Source organism: Idiotropiscis lumnitzeri, unplaced genomic scaffold, assembly GCF_059441095.1.
Source record: "Idiotropiscis lumnitzeri isolate Australia: NSW breed Sydney's pygmy pipehorse unplaced genomic scaffold, RoL_Ilum_1.0 HiC_scaffold_322, whole genome shotgun sequence".
Lineage (NCBI taxonomy): Eukaryota > Metazoa > Chordata > Actinopteri > Syngnathiformes > Syngnathidae > Idiotropiscis > Idiotropiscis lumnitzeri.
This window is the reverse complement of record NW_028283860.1, coordinates 42,366-58,501: the sequence shown is the minus strand read 5'-3', so window position 1 is coordinate 58,501 and position 16,136 is coordinate 42,366.

Genomic DNA, 16,136 nt, shown 5'->3' with positions numbered 1-16,136 from the left:
CGTCGTGCCGCTCGGCGAAACTACAATGCCCCCGAATATTTTTTAGACCCGCGAAGCACTGAACCCGCGAAAGGTGAACCGCGAAGTAGCGAGGGTTCACTGTAAAATGAAAATGCTCTTTCAAAAATTAAAACTATCTAAAACTAGTGATGGCAAAATGAAGCCCCATAAAGCAGCCAAGCCCTGCAGGGAAATACTTCACACACGAATGGGCTTCGAGATGCTTCATTTTTCTTGACTACGCCATCCCGTGGACAGAAAAATGTATAACATGCTTGGTGCATGCAATAAAATGGTGAGCTGTAAATCATGCTCTGCTTACCAAACAATATGTATTTGAAGAGTGATTTTAATTGTTCTGTTTTACTTTGTCTTCTCACTTCTCCAATATTCAGACAGCTCCGCAGAGACCAACGTTTCACCCCCACACTGATATAAAATGGACCCAACCGTTTGGGTCTCTTTCCAAATTTGGTACCAAAGCCTCCCCCACAGTGCGGCAGCTATCTTGAATTGGCCCGTTCCCAGAGAGTTTTACTTCATTCAGTGTCATTCAGTATTATTCAAAATCTTTCAGTGTCATTCCAAATCATTCAATGTCATTCACGATCTTTCCACATCCTTCCACCTTCCATCGTTCAGTGTCATTCCACATTCTCTTTGATATATAACATAACATAACAATAACATAATCCTGGGTCAGCAGACACCTAATTAATGTGTTAATACATGATACATTTTTATATAAGCAACACTTATGATTGTAACGTATTTTTAATTCTTTCTAGGCGGGAACTGTCCGAACAAAAAATTCATGCAATTTGTAATTATACACTTTGTCATACAAAAAGTCACTCAGGGCAAGAGAAAAAGAATTGTCACTTGCCCAAGTTGGGCAAGTAATTTGGCCACTCGGGCAAGGCAAATTTTAGTGGCACTTGCCCTATGGGGAAGCAGTTTTTAAAGTTAACTTCGAACCCTGTGATGGTGTCTTGTGACCAGTCTTAATCAGCTGATGTTCCATGAAGGCGTGCCTTACCTGTCACAAGAATGAAGGCAAGTCACGCCCCCCGCTGTCCGTTCACTCCGCCAAGATGCTGCTCCAGGTGGTAGAGAGGATGAAGGCTCCCTTGTCTCTGTTCATGGTTTTTATGCCTCGCTTGCAGATCTCAATTGCTTCTTTGATCCAGCGCTGTAGTTTGTTCTCTCCGGTGCGGATGACCCTGCCCTTCTCCCAGTCCATGATGTGGTTTTCCCTTTTGCAGTGGTCAGTGATTGCTGATTTGTAATGTTCATGTTGTGCTTGTTCTTTTACTGCTCTGATTTTTTAATTTTTTTGACAGGTAAGTCACACCCTCATGGAACATCAGCTGATAAAGACGGGTCTCAAGACACCATCATGCGACACTCTGAAGAAGGCGAAAGACTCGCCGAAACATGTCAGGTAAAAAATTAACCTAAAACATAATTGTCTGCTTTTAATGAATCAGTCAAATATCAATAATAAGAAGACAAAATGAACCTAATACAAATAAATGAATGCTTAATAACTCCCCTGGACATGCTCCTAAAAATCCAAACCTTCACCTGTAAATAAAACGTCCCGACCTGAAGACATCTTAATGTTATTATTTTGTTATACACACAGCGCCGCCAAGTGGAATCAAAAATTTGTTTTTATTTTAATTTTCACGTACTGCACGGTGCCCTTTTGACGAATCCGACTGAAAATTAGTCAGAAAAGACTCACTTACTCTCTGCCGAATTTTGTGACGTTTTGGCAAAAGGCGTGGCTATTACGGTGCTGAAAAGTCCGATTGTACTCTGTGGCAACAAAAGCTCCGGCAACATTACTCAGATGATACTATCTTCTCGAAGTTGTACACATTTGAGGATACTTCAGCCCTGAAGACATCCACCAACTTATTTTTCATCGTAGTAGTAGCGCCACCAACTGGTAAAAGCTAATACAAGTTATTTTTTTGGATGTTTTTCTCCGTGCAACTCAACAAGGTCGCCCTCATATATGCTCGGATGACTGTTTCGGCCATGAGGATGTCACAATACGAAATTCATCCTTTTTCGTGAAAAGTTGTGGGAGTGGCATTGCACTGTTCGGCAATAAAACAACGCTGATTATGAGGTTCTAAATATGAACGACAACTCGTGAAACTTTACACACACATCAGGCAGAGCAAATTTATCAATATTTTATATGTTAGTTGTGCAGCTATTTTGAAATGGCTCGCCATGGCCCTCGAGAAATGTTAAAAAAAGCAGCCCTGGTTGAGTGTTTCACCTCGCTTTTTGTAAATTTTATGGAGTACAGTGAACCCTCGGTTATCGCGGTTAATGGGGACCGAGACCACCCGCGAAAACTGAAAATCCGCGAAGTAGCGGCGCACCTTCAAAAATGCTTAAAAAAAAATACAATATATATAATAAATATATAAATATATATATACGGGGAGAGAGAGAGAGAGTGAAATTGATGTTATAACAAAAAAACCAAATTATTATTAAAACGTATTATTTTTTTATTCCCCAGCCATTCTTTTTGTATTTATTTAATTACTCAGACTTTTACCTGCTGGTACGCCGTCTGGTGTGCCCTGTGAAATGAAAGGTGCCATTCTTTCTTTCTTTATTTATTTATTCATTTATTCATTCATAACTGACAGCTTCGCGCTCCGCTCGTGCCCGGGCGGAAGAGGTGCTCCAATTCGGCTTAACTGTGACACACGCCCACCCTCCTCCCCCGGAGCTTCCATTCGGTTAAACTTAGGGGCCGCTTGGCACCGCCCGTGCCCGGGGAAGGTGCTCCTCTTCGGCTTACTGTGACGCGAGCATGCCCTCCTCCTCCGGAGCTTCCATTCGGTTAAACTTAGGGGCCGCTTGGAACCGCCCGTGGCCGGGGAAGGTGCTCCTCTTCGGCTTACTGTGACGCGAGCATGCCCTCCTCCCCCGGAGCTTCCATTCGGTTAAACTTAGGGGCCGCTTGGAACCGCCCGTGCCCGGGGAAGGTGCTCCTCTTCGGCTTACTGTGACGCGAGCATGCCCTCCTCCTCCGGAGCTTCCATTCGGTTAAACTTAGGGGCCGCTTGGCACCGCCCGTGCCCGGGGAAGGTGCTCCTCTACGGCTTAACTGCCACGCACGCCGGCCGGAGCTCTGGTACTGTCCGAACCGCGCGAAACGTCGCCACCGATCGTGTCCGGGGGAACGTGCTCTTCTTCGTCCACTCTCCTCTTCGCCCACGCTCTTCTTTGGCGCACGCCGGCCGTCTAACCGCTCCAGCGCCCCGTCGTGCCGCTCGGCGAAACTACAATGCCCCCGAATATTTTTTAGACCCGCGAAGCACTGAACCCGCGAAAGGTGAACCGCCAAGTAGCGAGGGTTCACTGTATGTATAAGACCAAGACCTACAAAAAAGACTCTTGGAGCAATGAGCTAGGTTTTACAGGAAGTCGGCCATTTTGAATTTACTTAAAAGGGGGCGGGTCACCACAATGGACTTTGTGTAGAAATTATTATTGGGGCCCGAGCAGCGACCGCGGCGAGGTCCCTATTGTTTTTGTAGAAATTATTATTAGGGCCCGAGCAGCGACCGCTACGAGGTCCCCATTGTTTTTGTGGAAATTATTATTATTATTATTATTAGGGCCCGAGCAGTGACCTGTTTATTTTTTTTAAGCATTTTTGAAGGTGCGCCGCTACTTCGCGGATTTTCAGTTTTCGCGGGTGGTCTCGGTCCCCGTTAACCGCGATAACCGAGGGTTCACTGTACTCCATAAAATTTACAAAAAGCGAGGTGAAACACTCAACCAGAGCTGCTTTTTTTAACATTTCTCGAGGGCCATGGCGAGCCATTTAAAAAAAGCTGCACAACTAACGTATAAAATATTGATAAATTTGCTCGGCCTGATGTGTGTGTAAAGTTTTACAAGTTGTCGTTCATATTTAGAACCTCATAATCAGCTTTGTTTTATTGCCGAACAGTGCAATGCCACTCCCACAACTTTTCATGAAAAAGGACGAATTTCGTATTGTGACATCCTCATGGCCGAAACAGTCATCCGAGCATATATGAGGGCGACCTTGTTGAGTTGCACGGAGAAAAACATCCAAGAAAATAACTTGTATTAGCTTTTACCAGTTGGTGGCGCTACTACTACGATGTAAAATAAGTTGGTAGATGTCTTCAGGGCTGAAGTATCCTCAAATGTGTACAACTTCGAGAAGATAGGATCATCTGAGTCATGTTGCCGGAGCTTTTGTTGCCACAGAGTACAATCGGACTTTTCAGCACCTGAATAGCCACGCCTTTTGCCAAAACGTCACAAAATTCGGCAGAGAGTAAGATCATTGTCTTGAGTCTTTTCTGACTAATTTTCAGTCGGATTCGTCAAAAGGGCACCGTGCAGTACGTGAAAATTAAAATAAAAACAAATTTTTGATTCCACTTGGCGGCACTGTGTGTATAACAAAATAATAACATTAAGATGTCTTCAGGTCGGGACGTTTTATTTACAGGTGAAGGTTTGGATTTTTAGGAGCATGTGCAGGGGAGTTATTAAGCATTCATTTATTTGTATTAGGTTCATTTTGTCTTCTTATTATTGATATTTGACTGATTCATTAAAAGCAGACAATTATGTTTTAGGATAATTTTTTACCTGACATGTTTCGGCGAGTCTTTCGCCTTCTTCAGAGTGTCGCATGATGGTGTCTTGAGCTGATGTTCCATGAGGGTGTGACTTACCTGTCAAAAAAATGAAAAAATCAGAGCAGTAAAAGAACAAGCACAACATGAACATTACAAATCAGCAATCACTGACCACTGCAAAAGGGAAAACCACATCATGGACCGGGAGAAGGGCAGGGTCATCCGCACAGAAGAGAACAAACAACAGCGCTGGATCAGAGAGGCCATTGAGATCTGCAAGCGAGGCATAAAAACCATGAACAGAGACAAGGGAGCCTTCATCCTCTCTACCACCTGGACCAGCATCTTGGCGGAGTGAACGGACAGCGGGGGGCGTGACTTGCCTTCATTCTCGTGACAGGTAAGTCACGCCCTCATGGAACATCAGCTGATAAAGACGGGTCACAAGACACCATCATGTGACACTCTGAAGAAGGCGAAAGACTTTCGTATTGTGACATCCTCAAGGCCTAAACACTCATCCGAGCAAATATAAGGTAGATTTTGTTAACCTGCCCGGAGAAAAACATCAACGAAAATAATTTGTATTTGTTTTAACCAGTTGGTGGCGCTACCACTGCGATCAAAAATAAGTTGGCAGCCGTCTTCAGGGCCTGAATATCCTCAAATGTGAAAGATTTCCAGAAGATGGATCATCTGAATCATTTTGCAGGAACTTTTGTTGCCACGGAGAATAATCAGACTCTGCGGCACCGTAATAGCCACGCCCTTTGAAGGAAAGTCATAAAAATAGGGATAGAGTAAGATCAATGTCTTGAGTCTTTTCTAGCCAATTTTCAATCGGATTCGTTAAAAGGGCACCGTGCAGTACGTCAAAATGTAAAAATTTATATTGATTGGCGCAAGGTGTATAACTGAATATAAACATATAGATGTCTTCAGGTACCGACTCTTTATGTACATGTGAAGTTTTGGATTTTTAGCAGCACGTGCAGGAGAGTTATTAAGCATTTTGTCCATTGCGGCGAAGGAAATCTTAAGTGAAAACTTTGAAGCCCCGCCCCCGTCATATAGTATTTCGGAAACAAAAAATTTTAGCCCCAGTGTTTGTCCCAGGTCTTAAGATGCTCCAGACAGAACTTTAAGGCAATCAGATGAAGCCTTTAGGATCAGGGTGCAAAAGAATGACCCCTGTAAACATGCAAAAAAGGGCAAAAATCGGACTTTCAAGAATTCATAACTCACTTCCTGTTCATATTAGACGTTAAAAAATATCAAATTTTTCGCCATGCCCGATGAGACTGCCAAGTTTGGTGAGTTTTTGTGCATGTTTCGGGGGTCAAAAATGCGATCGAACAATCGGAAAAATAATAATAATAATAATTCCTACAAAAACAATAGGGACTTCGCAGCGGTCGCTGCTCAGGCCCTAATAATAATAATAATAATAATAATAATAAAAGTAATAATATTTTCTACAAAAACAATAGGGACCTCGCCGCGGTCGCTGCTCGGGCCGAAATAATAATTTCTACACAAAGTCCATTGTGGTGACCCGCCCCCTTTTAAGTAAATTCAAAATGGCCGACTTCCTGTAAAACCTAGCTCATTGCTCCAAGAGACTTTTTTGTAGGTCTTGGTCTTATACATACAGTGAACCCTCGCTACTTCGCGGTTCACCTTTCGCGGGTTCAGTGCTTCGCGGGTCTAAAAAATATTCGGGGGCATTGTAGTTTCGCCGAGCGGCACGACGGGGCGCTGGAGCGGTTAGACGGCCGGCGTGCGCCGAAGAAGAGCGTGGGCGAAGAGGAGAGTGGACGAAGAAGAGCACGTTCCCCCGGACACGATCGGTGGCGACGTTTCGCGCGGTTCGGACCGTACCAGAGCTCCGGTCGGCGTGCGTGGCAGTTAAGCCATAGAGGAGCACCTTCCCCGGGCACGGGCGGTGCCAAGCGGCCCCTAAGTTTAACCGAATGGAAGCTCCGGAGGAGGAGGGCATGTTCGCGTCACAGTAAGCCGAAGAGGAGCACCTTCCCCGGGCACGGGCGGTTCCAAGCGGCCCCTGAGTTTAACCGAATGGAAGCTCCGGAGGAGGAGGGCATGCTCGCGTCACAGTAAGCCGAAGAGGAGCACCTTCCCCGGGCACGGGCGGTTCCAAGCGGCCCCTAAGTTTAACCGAATGGAAGCTCCGGAGGAGGAGGGCATGCTCGCGTCACAGTAAGCCGAAGAGTAGCACCTTCCCCGGGCACGGCGGTGCCAAGCGGCCCCTAAGTTTAACCGAATGGAAGCTCCGGGGGAGGAGGGCGGGCGTGTGTCACAGTTAAGCCGAATTGGAGCACCTCTTCTGCCCGGGCACGAGCGGAGCGCGAGGCTGTCAGTTATGAATGAATAAATGAATAAATAAATAAAGAATGCCACCTTTCATTTCACAGGGCACACCGGACGGCATACCAGCAGGTAAAAGTCGGAGTAATTAAATAAATACAAAAAGAATGGCTGGGGAATAAAAAAATAATACGTTTTAATAATAATTTGTTTTTTTTGTTATAAAATGAATTTCACTCTCTCTCTCCCCGTATATATATATATATATATATATATATATATATTATTATATATATTGTATATTTTTTTTAAGCATTTTTGAAGGTGCGCCGCTACTTCGCGGATTTTCAGTTTTCGCGGGTGGTCTCGGTCCCCATTAACCGCGATAACCGAGGGTTCACTGTACTTTTTTAAGGCAATCAGATGAAGCCTTTAGGATCAGGGTGCAAAAGAATGACCCCTGTAAACATGCAAAAAAGGGCAAAAGTCGGACTTTCAAAAATTCATAACTCACTTCCTGTTCATATTAGACGTTAAAATATCAAATTTTTCGCCATGCCCGATGAGACTGCCAAGTTTGGTGAGTTTTTGTGCATGTTTCGGGGGTCAAAAATGCGATCGAACAATCGGAAAAATAATAATAATAATAATTTCTACAAAAACAATAGGGACCTCGCCGCGGTCGCGGCTCGGGCCCCAATAATAATTTCTACACAAAGTCCATTGTGGTGACCCGCCCCCTTTTAAGTAAATTCAAAATGGCCGACTTCCTGTAAAACCTAGCTCATTGCTCCAAGAGACTTTTTTGTAGGTCTTGGTCTTATACATACAGTGAACCCTCGCTACTTCGCGGTTCACCTTTCGCGGGTTCAGTGCTTCGCAGGTCTAAAAAATATTCGGGGGCATTGTAGTTTCGCCGAGCGGCACGACGGGGCGCTGGAGCAGTTAGACGGCCGGCGTGCGCCGAAGAAGAGCGTGGGCGAAGAGGAGAGTGGACGAAGAAGAGCACGTTCCCCCGGACACGATCGGTGGCGACGTTTCGCGCGGTTCGGACCGTACCAGAGCTCCGGCCGGCGTGCGTGGCAGTTAAGCCGTAGAGGAGCACCTTCCCCGGGCACGGGCGGTGCCAAGCGGCCCCTAAGTTTAACCGAATGGAAGCTCCGGAGGAGGAGGGCATGCTCGCGTCACAGTAAGCCGAAGAGGAGCACCTTCCCCGGGCACGGGCGGTTCCAAGCGGCCCCTAAGTTTAACCGAATGGAAGCTCCGCAGGAGGAGGGCATGCTCGCGTCACAGTAAGCCGAAGAGGAGCACCTTCCCCGGGCACGGGCGGTGCCAAGCGGCCCCTAAGTTTAACCGAATGGAAGCTCCGGGGGAGGAGGGCGGGCGTGTGTCACAGTGAAGCCGAATTGGAGCACCTCTTCTGCCCGGGCACGAGCGGAGCGCGAGGCTGTCAGTTATGAATGAATAAATGAATAAATAAATAAAGAATGCCACCTTTCATTTCACAGGGCACACCGGACGGCGTACCAGCAGGTAAAAGTCGGAGTAATTAAATAAATACAAAAAGAATGGTTGGGGAATAAAAAAATAATAAGTTTTAATAATAATTTGTTTTTTTTGTTATAACATGAATTTCACTCTCTGTCTCTCTCTCTCCCCCGTATATATATATATATATATATATATATATATATATATATATTTATATATTTATTATATATATTGTATATTTTTTTTAAGCATTTTTGAAGGTGCGCTGCTACTTCGCGGATTTTCAGTTTTTGCGGGTGGTCTCGGTCCCCATTAACCGCGATAACCGAGGGTTCACCGTACTCCATAAAATTTACAAAAAGCGAGGTGAAACACTCAACCAGGGCTGCTTTTTTGAACATTTCTCGAGGGCCATGGCGAGCCATTTAAAAAAAGCTGCACAACTAACGTATAAAATATTGATAAATTTGCTCGGCCTGATGTGTGTGTAAAGTTTCACGAGTTGTCGTTCATATTTAGAACCTCATAATCAGCTTTGTTTTATTGCCGAACAGTGCAATGCCACTCCCACAACTTTTCATGAAAAAGGACGAATTTCGTATTGTGACATCCTCATGGCCGAAACAGTCATCCGAGCATATATGAGGGCGACCTTGTTGAGTTGCACGGAGAAAAACATCCAAGAAAATAACTTGTATTAGCTTTTACCAGTTGGTGGCGCTACTACTACGATGAAAAATAAGTTGGTAGATGTCTTCAGGGCTTAAGTATCCTCAAATGTGTGCAACTTCGAGAAGATAGGATCACCTGAGTCATGTTGCTGGAGCTTTTGTTGCCACAGAGTACAATCGGACTTTTCAGCACCGTAATAGCCACGCCTTTTGCCAAAACGTCACAAAATTCGGCAGAGAGTAAGATCATTGTCTTGAGTCTTTTCTGACTAATTTTCAGTCGGATTCGTCGAAAGGGCACCGTGCAGTACGTGAAAATTAAAATAAAAACAAATTTTTGATTCCACTTGGCGGCACTGTGTGTATAACAAAATAATAACATTAAGATGTCTTCAGGTCGGGACGTTTTATTTACAGGTGAAGGTTTGGATTTTTAGGAGCATGTGCAGGGGAGTTATTAAGCATTCATTTATTTGTATTAGGTTCATTTTGTCTTCTTATTATTGATATTTGACTGATTCATTAAAAGCAGACAATTATGTTTTAGGTTAATTTTTTACCTGACATGTTTCGGCGAGTCTTTCGCCTTCTTCAGAGTGTCGCATGATGGTGTCTTGAGACCCGTCTTTATCAGCTGATGTTCCATGAGGGTGTGACTTACCTGTCAAAAAAATGAAAAATCAGAGCAGTAAAAGAACAAGCACAACATGAACATTACAAATCAGCAATCACTGACCACTGCAAAAGGGAAAACCACATCATGGACCGGGAGAAGGGCAGGGTCATCCGCACCGAAGAGAACAAACAACAGCGCTGGATCAGAGAGGCCATTGAGATCTGCAAGCGAGGCATAAAAACCATGAACAGAGACAAGGGAGCCTTCATCCTCTCTACCACCTGGAGCAGCATTTTGGCGGAGTGAACGGACAGCGGGGGGCGTGACTTGCCTTTATTCTTGTGACAGGTAAGTCACGCCCTCATGGAACATCAGCTGATAAAGACGGGCCACAAGACACCATCATGTGACACTCTGAAGAAGGCGAAAGACTTTCGTATTGTGACATCCTCAAGGTCTAAACACTCATCCGAGCAAATGTAAGGTAGATTTTGTTAACCTGCCCGGAGAAAAAAATCAACGAAAATAATTTGTATTTGTTTTAACCAGTTGGTGGCGCTACCACTGCGATCAAAAATAAGTTGGCAGCCGTCTTCAGGGCCTGAATATCCTCAAATGTGAAAAATTTCGAGAAGATGGATCATCTGAATCATTTTGCAGGAACTTTTGTTGCCACGGAGAATAATCAGACTCTGCGGCACCGTAATAGCCACGCCCTTCGAAGGAAAGTCACAAAAATAGGGATAGAGTAAGATCAATGTCTTGAGTCTTTTCTAGCCAATTTTCAATCAGATTCGTTAAAAGGGCACCGTGCAGTACGTCAAAATGTAAAAAATGATATTGATTGGCGCAAGGTGTATAACTGAATATAAACATATAGATGTCTTCAGGTACAGACTCTTTATGTACATGTGAAGTTTTGGATTTTTAGCAGCATGTGCAGGAGAGTTATTAAGCATTTTGTCCATTGCGGCGAAGGAAATCTTAAGTGAAAACTTTGATGCCCCGCCCCCGTCATATAGTATTTCGGAAACAAAAAATTTTAGCCCCAGTGTTTGTGCCAGGTCTTCAGATGCTACAGACAGAATTTTAAGGCAATCAGATGAAGCCTTTAGGATCAGGGTGCAAAAGAATGACCCCTGTAAACATGCAAAAAAGGGCAAAAGTCGGACTTTCAAAAATTCATAACTCACTTCCTGTTCATATTAGACGTTAAAATATCAAATTTTTCGCCATGCCCGATGAGACTGCCAAGTTTGGTGAGTTTTTGTGCATGTTTCAGGGGTCAAAAATGCGATCGAACAATCGGAAAAATAATAATAATAATAATTTCGACAAAAACAATAGGGACTTCGCAGCGGTCGCTGCTCAGGCCCTAATAATAATAATAATAATAATAATAAAAGTAATAATATTTTCTACAAAAACAATAGGGACCTCGCCGCGGTCGCTGCTCGGGCCCCAATAATAATTTCTACACAAAGTCCATTGTGGTGACCCGCCCCCTTTTAAGTAAATTCAAAATGGCCGACTTCCTGTAAAACCTAGCTCATTGCTCCAAGAGACTTTTTTGTAGGTCTTGGTCTTATACATACAGTGAACCCTCGCTACTTCGCGGTTCACCTTTCGCGGGTTCAGTGCTTCGCGGGTCTAAAAAATATTCGGGGGCATTGTAGTTTCGCCGAGCGGCACGACGGGGCGCTGGAGCGGTTAGACGGCCGGCGTGCGCCGAAGAAGAGCGTGGGCGAAGAGGAGAGTGGACGAAGAAGAGCACATTCCCCCGGACACGATCGGTGGCGACGTTTCGCGCGGTTCGGACCGTACCAGAGCTCCGGCCAGCGTGCGTGGCAGTTAAGCCGTAGAGGAGCACCTTCCCCGGGCACGGGCGGTGCCAAGCGGCCCCTAAGTTTAACCGAATGGAAGCTCCGGAGGAGGAGGGCATGCTCGCGTCACAGTAAGCCGAAGAGGAGCACCTTCCCCGGGCACGGGCGGTTCCAAGCGGCCCCTAAGTTTAACCGAATGGAAGCTCCGGAGGAGGAGGGCATGCTCGCGTCACAGTAAGCCGAAGAGGAGCACCTTCCCCGGGCACGGGCGGTGCCAAGCGGCCCCTAAGTTTAACCGAATGGAAGCTCCGGGGGAGGAGGACGGGCGTGTGTCACAGTTAAGCCAAATTGGAGCACCTCTTCTGCCCGGGCACGAGCGGAGCGCGAGGCTGTCAGTTATGAATGAATAAATGAATAAATAAATAAAGAATGCCACCTTTCATTTCACAGGGCACACCGGACGGCGTACCAGCAGGTAAAAGTCGGAGTAATTAAATAAATACTAAAAGAATGGCTGGGGAATAAAAAAATAATACGTTTTAATAATAATTTGGTTTTTTTGTTATAACATGAATTTCACTCTCTCTCTCCCCGTATATATATATATATATATATATATATATATATATATATATATTTATTATATATATTGTTTATTTTTTTTAAGCATTTTTGAAGGTGCGCCGCTACTTCGCGGATTTTCAGTTTTCGCGGGTGGTCTCGGTCCCCGTTAACCGCGATAACCGAGGGTTCACTGTACTCCATAAAATTTACAAAAAGCGAGGTGAAACACTCAACCAGAGCTGCTTTTTTTAACATTTCTCGAGGGCCATGGCGAGCCATTTAAAAAAAGCTGCACAACTAACGTAGAAAATATTGATAAATTTGCTCGGCCTGATGTGTGTGTAAAGTTTTACGAGTTGTCGTTCATATTTAGAACCTCATAATCAGCTTTGTTTTATTGCCGAACAGTGCAATGCCACTCCCACAACTTTTCATGAAAAAGGACGAATTTCGTATTGTGACATCCTCATGGCCGAAACAGTCATCCGAGCATATATGAGGGCGACCTTGTTGAGTTGCACGGAGAAAAACATCCAAGAAAATAACTTGTATTAGCTTTTACCAGTTGGTGGCGCTACTACTACGATGGAAAATAAGTTGGTAGATGTCTTCAGGGCTGAAGTATCCTCAAATGTGTACAACTTCGAGAAGATAGGATCATCTGAGTCATGTTGCCGGAGCTTTTGTTGCCACAGAGTACAATCGGACTTTTCAGCACCTTAATAGCCACGCCTTTTGCCAAAACGTCACAAAATTCGGCAGAGAGTAAGATCATTGTCTTGAATCTTTTCTGACTCATTTTCAGTCGGATTCGTCAAAAGGGCACCGTGCAGTACGTGAAAATTAAAATAAAAACAAATTTTTGATTCCACTTGGCGGCACTGTGTGTATAACAAAATAATAACATTAAGATGTCTTCAGGTCGGGACGTTTTATTTACAGGTGAAGGTTTGGATTTTTAGGAGCATGTGCAGGGGAGTTATTAAGCATTCATTTATTTGTATTAGGTTCATTTTGTCTTCTTATTATTGATATTTGACTGATTCATTAAAAGCAGACAATTATGTTTTAGGTTAATTTTTTACCTGACATGTTTCGGCGAGTCTTTTGCCTTCTTCAGAGTGTCGCATGATGGTGTCTTGAGCTGATGTTCCATGAGGGTGTGACTTACCTGTCAAAAAAATTAAAAAATCAGAGCAGTAAAAGAACAAGCACAGCATGAACATTACAAATCAGCAATCACTGACCACTGCAAAAGGGAAAACCACATCATGGACCGGGAGAAGGGCAGGGTCATCCGCACAGAAGAGAACAAACAACAGCGCTGGATCAGAGAGGCCATTGAGATCTGCAAGCGAGGCATAAAAACCATGAACAGAGACAAGGGAGCCTTCATCCTCTCTACCACCTGGAGCAGCATCTTGGCGGAGTGAACGGACAGCGGGGGGCGTGACTTGCCTTCATTCTTGTGACAGGTAAGTCACGCCCTCATGGAACATCAGCTGATAAAGACGGGTCACAAGACAGCATCATGTGACACTCTGAAGAAGGCGAAAGACTTTTGTATTGTGACATGCTCAAGGCCTAAACACTCATCCGAGCAAATATAAGGTAGATTTTGTTCACCTGCCCGGAGAAAAACATCAACGAAAATAATTTGTATTTGTTTTAACCAGTTGGTGGCGCTACCACTGCGATCAAAAATAAGTTGGCAGCCGTCTTCAGGGCCTGAATATCCTCAAATGTGAAAGATTTCCAGAAGATGGATCATCTGAATCATTTTGCAGGAACTTTTGTTGCCACGGAGAATAATCAGACTCTGCGGCACCGTAATAGCCACGCCCTTTGAAGGAAAGTCATAAAAATAGGGATAGAGTAAGATCAATGTCTTGAGTCTTTTCTAGCCAATTTTCAATCGGATTCGTTAAAAGGGCACCATGCAGTACGTCAAAATGTAAAAAATGATATTGATTGGCGCAAGGTGTATAACTGAATATAAACATATAGATGTCTTCAGGTACAGACTCTTTATGTACATGTGAAGTTTTGGATTTTTAGCAGCATGTGCAGGAGAGTTATTAAGCATTTTGTCCATTGCGGCGAAGGAAATCTTAAGTGAAAACTTTGAAGCCCCGCCCCCGTCATATAGTATTTCGGAAACAAAAAATTTTAGCCCCAGTGTTTGTCCCAGGTCTTCAGATGCTACAGACAGAATTTTAAGGCAATCAGATGAAGCCTTTAGGATCAGGGTGCAAAAGAATGACCCCTGTAAACATGCAAAAAAGGGCAAAAGTCGGACTTTCAAAAATTCATAACTCACTTCCTGTTCATATTAGACGTTAAAATATCAAATTTTTCGCCATGCCCGATGAGACTGCCAAGTTTGGTGAGTTTTTGTGCATGTTTCGGGGGTCAAAAATGCGATCGAACAATCGGAAAAATAATAATAATAATAATTTCTACAAAAACAATAGGGACTTCGCAGCGGTCGCTGCTCAGGCCCTAATAATAATAATAATAAAAGTAATAATGTTTTCTACAAAAACAATAGGGACCTGGCCGCGGTCGCTGCTCGGGCCCCAATAATAATTTCTACACAAAGTCCATTGTGGTGACCCGCCCCCTTTTAAGTAAATTCAAAATGGCCGACTTCCTGTAAAACCTAGCTCATTGCTCCAAGAGACTTTTTTGTAGGTCTTGGTCTTATACATACAGTGAACCCTCGCTACTTCGCGGTTCACCTTTCGCGGGTTCAGTGCTTCGCGGGTCTAAAAAATATTCGGGGGCATTGTAGTTTCGCCGAGCGGCACGACGGGGCGCTGGAGCGGTTAGACGGCCGGCGTGCGCCGAAGAAGAGCGTGGGCGAAGAGGAGAGTGGACGAAGAAGAGCACGTTCCCCCGGACACGATCGGTGGCGACGTTTCGCGCGGTTCGGACCGTACCAGAGCTCCGGCCGGCGTGCGTGGCAGTTAAGCCGTAGAGGAGCACCTTCCCCGGGCACGGGCGGTGCCAAGCGGCCCCTAAGTTTAAACGAATGGAAGCTCCGGAGGAGGAGGGCATGCTCGCGTCACAGTAAGCCGAAGAGGAGCACCTTCCCCGGGCACGGGCGGTTCCAAGCGGCCCCTAAGTTTAACCGAATGGAAGCTCCGGAGGAGGAGGGCATGCTCGCGTCACAGTAAGCCGAAGAGGAGCACCTTCCCCGGGCACGGGCGGTGCCAAGCGGCCCCTAAGTTTAACCGAATGGAAGCTCCGGACGGAGGAGGACGGGCGTGTGTCACAGTTAAGCCAAATTGGAGCACCTCTTCTGCCCGGGCACGAGCGGAGCGCGAGGCTGTCAGTTATGAATGAATAAATGAATAAATAAATAAAGAATGCCACCTTTCATTTCACAGGGCACACCGGACGGCGTACCAGCAGGTAAAAGTCGGAGTAATTAAATAAATACAAAAAGAATGGCTGGGGAATAAAAAAATAATACGTTTTAATAATAATTTGTTTTTTTTTGTTATAACATGAATTTCACTCTCTCTCTCCCCGTATATATATATATATATATATATATATATATATATATATATATATATATATTTATATATTTATTATATATATTGTATATTTTTTTTAAGCATTTTTGAAGGTGCGCCGCTACTTCGCGGATTTTCAGTTTTCGCGGATGGTCTCGGTCCCCATTAACCGCGATAACTGAGGGTTCACTGTACTCCATAAAATTTACAAAAAGCGAGGTGAAACACTCAACCAGAGCTGCTTTTTTTTAACATTTCTCGAGGGCCATGGCGAGCCATTTAAAAAAAGCTGCACAACTAACGTATAAAATATTGATAAATTTGCTCGGCCTCATGTGTGTGTAAAGTTTTACGAGTTGTCGTTCATATTTAGAACCTCATAATCAGCTTTGTTTTATTGCCGAACAGTGCAATGCCACTCCCACAACTTTTCACGAAAAATCACGAATTTCGTATTG